Source organism: Miscanthus floridulus, chromosome 9 (assembly GCF_019320115.1).
Source record: "Miscanthus floridulus cultivar M001 chromosome 9, ASM1932011v1, whole genome shotgun sequence".
Lineage (NCBI taxonomy): Eukaryota > Viridiplantae > Streptophyta > Magnoliopsida > Poales > Poaceae > Miscanthus > Miscanthus floridulus.
Genome location: NC_089588.1, coordinates 54,495,785 through 54,503,491, shown reverse-complemented (window position 1 = coordinate 54,503,491; position 7,707 = coordinate 54,495,785). Strand labels below are relative to the sequence as shown.

Genomic DNA, 7,707 nt, shown 5'->3' with positions numbered 1-7,707 from the left:
TTGTTAGTGAGCATACAAGATTTACCCTGTTATTTGCTGATGAAAGGCAGAACCTGTTATTTGACCATACCTGGGAATTCGTCAGAACACATATTCCTTTTTCTTTTCAGATTCTTTCATGTTGATCTAAAAAAGGTATTGTTTGTTAACTTGAGCGTCTGATATCAACATGTCACTTCTCTGGCATAGTACCTTATACGAAATTGATCAATCAGTAAATGGATCTGCTCAGCAGCATCTTCTACCTTAAAAATTCAAGAGAACATTACTATCTGGATTTTTTCAGATTATAAGAGCTGACAAAAATCTTCTTCCAAGGTCTCTTGATCGAGAAGGAAGAGGGTTTTTCGAAAAAAAGAGAGAAGGAAGAGGGTAATTTATTTATTTTTCCCCTCTCCCAGCGCCTGAAGCTGAAAGAATGCTGATCTCTTTTGCCGCCGATGCCTATGCCTCGCCTAGCTGCCGTTATGGTGATGTGCGCCTAGCGAGCGCCACCTCCACCTAGAATATATAGAGCTTGTCGCATTCTCCTTCATGAACTCGACCACGCTGGCAAAGCCAAATTCCTATTGGACGCGCGTGCGCCGGTACTGTTACCGACGCACGGCGTCTTCCTCGTGAAGCCCCTTGGTTAGTGGAGGGCGACGGGTGCGCGGGGCAGGTGGCGGAGCGGCATGACGATGTCCTCGCAACTAGCCGTGGGCGACGACGGGGCAGACGGCCTAGGGTTTGAGATTGTGGAAATCTCCAACATCATCCGGCTCTAGAGGGATGACCTAGGGGCCGGGTGGTGATGGGTTGCCGGCGGCAAGCAAGGAGCGAGCGCAGAGGACATCTAGTTGGGCAGAGTCAGGGGCGAAGGCGAGGAGTCGAGGTGTCCGATTGGGATTAGTGAAGGGGCGGGGAAGTGCTGCCACCGGCCCGGGCGGTGCTCAAGGCGGCGGAGGGAGGAGATAGAAGGGTGCAGACAGAGGAGGAAGATGACTGTGCGTTAGTAACCTTCCTTACGCACGCGCTGTGTAAGAGACTCGCGGGCAAAGTCCACGTGGTGGACGTCCCCCTCGTTGGCAAAGGGACCCATGAATTCATGCAGGATTCGGTTCACGGACAAAGCTATATTATAGTTAGATTGTGTTCTCAAATATATGAAAACCGAACTGAATATATAACTTATATTTCACCATATATACATCGTCATGCTACGATACTTCGGTTACCTCATAATAAGAACTAAGACCTCAGATAAACATAGGCCATTACATTTTACAAGGCATAACCAAATTTGGATCAGTAATGAGAAAAAAAAAACAAAAAAATTCAAAGGAAAGAACTAGTACCTACTCTCAAGCGATCGAATCTTCTATCCTATTTTTGGTGATATACCTAACCACTAGAGTGCTCGAACCATAGATTTTCTTTAAGGATATCAAGTGTTGCCTCCATTACTCCTTACATTATGTCACATACTCACGGTACATTTTACCTCTTATGCTTACAAAACCAACTCACACTTAGTCACGACAAGGTTCCAAAAAAAACATTCTATATGCAAACAAGTTTTTTTTTTTTTTTTTGGCAATTTTCATGATAAGGCTAAGTCATTTTTTTATCTCCAAAGTGCACACACCTCAGGCTATGCCCCTTGTACAGGCTAAGTCAATTTTCACACTAGAAGCATGCATTTCTTTTGCCATTCTCTTCCACACGAGAAAAGCATGAGGCTTTTCTTATCTTTTAAAAAAATAGAAAATAATTCCAAGGGACTTGGGCCGCAACCCGGAAGTGAGCAGCCTCGGGAAAAGGAATAATGCCAATCCCTGGCCATGGGCCATGGCCGAATCACGGACTGACCATTCGTTTTTTATCCTTGATGAGGCAAGCGCAACGGATTGGGCCGCAAGCGATCTGGGATTAGATTGAAATGCCATGCAAAACAGAGAGGGGGAAAAAAAAAGGAGCACCAACAGCAATAAATGGTTGATCATGATGCCTCGTTACACTGTCAGCACAATGTTGCAATATGAAAAACAAAACTGAATAAGCAACCATTTCCTAGCACACCACGCACAAGGGGCATGAAGCCATGAACAAAAGAGCTGTTTGTTTCTTCCTCTGTTTGCTTCACATCATTTCAACGGCATCTCCACACCAGATGTCTTTGTAATATTTGTTAACACTATTGTCTTATTTGGTCAGCAGGGTTACTCTGCTCACAATGAGCATACCAATCATTACCATTCCTAGTGTTTCTGGGCACAGCTATAATCTCAAGTGGTGAGGTGGCAATACCTTTCCTTCGCTTTGCTGGTGGCAAAGAAATTCTTATCCTTTAGTTGAATGTCAGGTCACCGGTGTTCCAAGCTAGCAATACACCATGCAGCCTATCATTGAAGACGATCTAACCTGTTCATTGTGAAGTAAATGTCGTCATACTTAAATTTATTAACAGAGATGACATTGTTCTAAAATTTGAAGGAACATATTTTCATCTCCATATGGTATATGCAACGTTACAAAAGGTGATAGGCGCTCTCTAGGTGGTGATCCTCTGCCCAGAGCTTAGGAGAGCCTAGGCGTTTTATCCCCATGCATATTTACCTCTAAATATCTAAAACAAAACAAGAAACAGGAGACAAATGGGCCAAGAATTATATAGAAAGGCCCTTGAAAACAGCCCAAGCTCAGGTCTGAACAGCAAACCTTATCCCTGACATCCCTTTCCACCTTATCCATTCACCAAAGTTCCCGTGCGGCCATGATTCACAACTGCAACGTTGCCTGCTGCCGCAGTCCGCGTCTCTACTGCCCGCCACTCACAGTTCCTGCCTCCGCGCTGCCTGCCGCCCCGGTCCCTGCCTCCTTCGCACTGCCCATTCGTCCCCAGTATCTCTCTCCCAGTCTCCTTTGTCCTCTAGTCGCGCGCCGCCACCACCCGCATGGGCCCGCCGTTCAACTCCGCCCACCATTCCTCCTCCCCCACCGGCCAACCTCCACCCGACATCCCTTCCTCCCCCACCGCCGCCCAATGTCCATGTCGCCCCCGCGTGTCCCTGCCTTATGTGGATCTGCGCGCCTTCGGCTGCTGGCACCGCCTACCCCCTAGGCTAGGGTACCCACCGCCCAGCACAGAGGCATGCCCAAGCGAGCATGGAAGAGTGCCTTGTTGAACGCTGGGTATATGAAATAAAAAAAGGGGTACCCAATGCAGAGAGCTCCCGCTCTGTGCAGGGTCTGGGGAAGGGTGTCAGTGGAAAGCCTTACCCTCGCCTGTGCAATGCGAGGAGACCGCGACTCGAACCCAGGACCTTCCGGTCACAGGCGGTAAGACTCTACCGCTTGCACCAGGCCCGCCCGTCTGGGTATATGAAATCAAAACCTCTATGTAAATAAGCTTACCAGCTTGCTCCTAGTAGGAAAAAGTAAAGAAATAGCAACCTACTATATGAACATGAAACTGAAACAATTCCATGAAAAATAGCATGACCAAAGACTGATAATGAATTCATAAAATGTTGAGACAAGCTACATACAAATATATTAAACTAAATACTAAAATATCAATGCATATGCATATATAAACTAGAAAAGGTATAGTTCTTTTGAAACTTAGAAAAGGTATAGTTGGAATCCACAAGAATAAACTAACACTTCTGACTAAAGAAAGTTCTTTTATAAATTGGACAAGAACATAGAGATTTCTGCAAAGAAAAATTGATATAAATGACCGCATGTATGCATTGTCATTACATGGTTTCGCACACAAGATAATATAAAGTTTATTTTAGTAACCATCTGCTTATATGTTATTAAAAACAAAGCAAACAACTACGAACCACTACATGAATTACTTAAGTACTAAAATCTCACTGAACCAGACTGGCAAAGTTAGAGATCATACAAAACATACCTGTAATAGCAGACAAAAGGACAGAGCTTGAAGTTAAGATTGTGATGAAGGGTCCAATATATGCCCCATGAAGATTACTGAGCCAGACACCTCTTCTTTAATGACAAAGAAGAAAGGGTGGTCGGCAACAAAGTGCTCTCCTGGTGAGGGCTTTCCTATGCCCATTGTAACAGAAGTTTCTTCAATCCCTTTATCATTAACCTCCAAAATTGCTTTATGAAGTATATCAGATAGATACAATGGACTTCTGGATTCATCTTCCTTGACCATATCAGTGAAATCTGCATCACGGAGGAAGGGTAATTCAAGGCCCATTTCTTTGAGAAACTCCTTCATATCGACCTGGAACGATACTGTGAACTTGGGAACCCTGATATCCACATGTCGCTTCTCAGTTGGCAAATGTTGTTCTAAGAATGATGGTTCCGCAAAAATTTTCTTAGTTAATTCAAACAAGCCATCATGAGCATCAGGTAGGAAGATGTACATGGAGAACTTCCGTTCATTCTTTCCTTGATGATAAGGAAGCTTAATCACTTTAAATCCATCATGAACTGAAAAAGGTCGAGTTCTATCATATTCTACAAAAGGGACCTCAACACAAGACAGCAGAATTTTTGCACTGCAGTACTCCTAATATCAGTCCGATTAAGCCATCTTCCCGTAAAATACAGTGCACTGCCAATAACAAGTCCTGTATTCTGGTCAATGAATCCATCCGGAAGGAGCGAGGTAACAGTACCTTTTGTGGATTCTTTGACCCACATGTTAATTTGCTTAGCAGCATCTTCGGGCTTTAAAAATCAATAAAACAGAAATCATGTGAATTTCATTGTTAAGAATTTCAAAAGAAAAATCATAGAAACAACAATATACATCACATGGTTGCAGATTGCTACTAAAAAAATAGAACAGTTCAAGTGTCATTTCTTTGAAGATACACCATAGTATTATTTTTTACAGCAACAAAGGTAGATAATGGGCATATTTGTCACCACAAGCTCTCCAATGAACATTACATTTCTATCAGATCAAGGAGATGAACAGAAAAGGGTGCACATGCAGACATCAGCAGTAGAAACAACATTAGACCAATTGAAACTACTGGGGTCAGTCCAGTCAAATACCATCTATAAAAGAAACTTAGTGAGGAACTGCAATAACATTAAACAACAATTAAGATGTTCTGCTACAGTGATCCCTGGAACAAGCATATCATCGAGCACCTAATAAGCATGTCGTACAAGCGGGAATGGCACAATATTTCACACCTTGTTCATGAAGTCAGCCGTCCTCGCCGTGAAGCTGTACACACTACGGGCGGCCTCCATGAACCCCGGCAATAGGCTCGTCGAGGTGTCGGCCCATATTCCTCCTGCGAAGGCCAGCCGCGGCCCGCCGGACGTGGACCGGTCCTTGAGCATCCGCTTGACCACGCGCGACGCCACGTTGGCCGCGTCAGCCGCGGAGCCCCTGCCCCCGCCGCCGCCGCCCAGCACCTGGAGGACCTGCCGCCGCGTGTCGCCGCGCGCGCCGGCGGCGGCCAGGGCGAGGGAGGCGTGGACCGCGACGGGGGACACGGCCGCGTTCCCGGTCGCCGAGGCGGCGAGGACGCGCCCCGCGAGCGGCAGGCAGAAGGCGCGCTGCGCGGCCGCGAGCGCCTCCCCCAACGGCCGCGTCGGCATAATCGGCGGCGGCGCATTACGATCGTCTTTGGGAGAGCGCGCTGCCGCGGCGGACGCGGAGGAGAAGGCACGTGGCCTGGTGCCTACGGGAAAGGGGAAGAGCTGGGCGGCTCCCGGTCGCCGCGGATGGAGAGCTCGCCGGAGTGAGGAGGCCTGCATTTTGCCTAGTGAAATGTTGTTACCTAGGGTTCTTGAGGTTTTTCCTGCGTTATATGGTGAGAAGTGGGCTTAATGGAAATTGGGCCCTATTGGGCCTATGTGAGATGTTTTCAAAAATAATTGCAATTTATTTTTGTCAGATTTACAAATTTCGTAAAACGGTGTTTAGGGGCAGTTGGATTTTGGTTCCACTCAGAGACGGTTCAATAGCTGCCTTCTAGATTTACAAATATGTTTGAGCCGCGTCTATAAATGTTTCTCATAGTAGTATCCTAGCATAAGAACTTAAGTCAGTTTGGATAAGATTTAGTCAAATCTTAAAATCACAAACATTAATAACTATTACATTATTTAGTTTGGAAACATACATGTTAGTTAGCCTTGTTTGGTATAACTCTGTTTTACTTCAACTCCATGAGAATCTCTACCAGTGGAGTTGAAAATGATTTGATGAACGCCCTGTTCGTTTGAACTTATCAGCCATGGTATAGTGTTTTTCTCTCACAACAAAACAGCATCAGCCGGCTTATCAGACGCAAAGAAATGTTTGGTAAAACTGCCCTATGGTACATAAAAAGAGTGAAATGTTCATAATATCCTTATGTATTCTTTTATTCTTTCAATGTTTTCCTCCTCTCATAGTTTTTCTTTTCTTCCCCTTTCTCTTCCTTGACTCACACCAGCTCTTTAAAGTCGTCTGCCCGCCTCCTACGTCCTACGACTCCGCCCTACCCCCTCGAGCCCGACCATTGTGCCCCATCCCTTGTGCCCCACTCACCCATAGCGGTGCCTTGTCCGCCTTCGCGCTGGTCGCTCCGTCCCTATCTCTATTCGGCCCAACACCTCCATCTACCTCCACCACGGTATCTCTGTGCACTCCGCGCCTCACTTGCATGAAGCTTAGGCATTTAGCCCTATGAGCCTAGACAATGAACCAGTGGAAGATAACTATTTTATGGCTCACGTGGACTCTCCTGGCTCCAGAGTGTGCAAATCACGGCCGGAGCAGCGCGGAGCAAAATCCCTCAACCTCGTTTGGTAGGCGGAGCCACATAGCTGCGTGGCGAGCAGCCTCGAAAACGCTACAAAATGGGGCCTCTTATGTCCCAAATTGTATAAGATATTTGCTAAATCTCTTATATTTGAAGAATATATTTAGAAAAAATATGGTCAATCGAAGAGGATGCTATGTCAAAATGTAAGTAATTTTTATTGAAGGGAGTATATGATAAACTAAATTATGAAAATGTTCAACACATACCATCTTCAGATTGGATAATCCTTCCAACCTTTCAATTATAATGGTTCTCATGTGGTTAACAACAATAATCTCATGGTGATAACGTGTTAGAAAGAAGGCCACTTTTTTTGTTCGATAAGATAAAGGCTCCCCATAGGAGTTTTACAATTTACAATACGCAGAGGTGCATGCTGTTCGAGCAGGATTCCTGTGGTCGCCTCCAGCCAAGGTTCACTTGGTGTTTTAGAAAAGAGAAAGAACATGTTTCCTGCTTCTTGTACTTCGAACGTAGAGTTTAATTGACTTATTAGGCTGTATTTGGGTTAGCTTATGGTAATAAGTGCTTTTGTGCCAAGAAACAGAAAGCTAACTAAACCGGGTTGAACTTAAAGCTGTCTTTTCAGATGCATATGCTTTTGCCTAATTTTTAAAGCACCTTGAGGACTCTGCTTTTGGCTTTTAACTTACAGCTTTTCTAAATATGTAGAAATAGAAAGGTGTTTTACTGTTGTTTCAAGGGAGATAAAAGATAGAACGTAAGTTTCATAGTTGTTTTAACTAAATAGCTTACAACTTTTTCACAGCAGCATATATCTTACAATTGCTTTTTCATAGCCTATAACATCTTTCTCACAGCTCACAACTAAACCCCATTAACTAACTTAAGGTTAGTTCTACTATATATGTTGGTCCATCTCTGGTCCATTTCAATGACA

General features: G+C 44.8%; 1 pseudogene; it reads right to left on the bottom strand.

Moving 5' to 3' along the window:
- Positions 1 to 1,985: 1,985 nt before the first annotated feature.
- Positions 1,986 to 5,751, bottom strand: LOC136481944 (probable non-inhibitory serpin-Z9; annotated as a pseudogene).
- Positions 5,752 to 7,707: the final 1,956 nt, after the last annotated feature.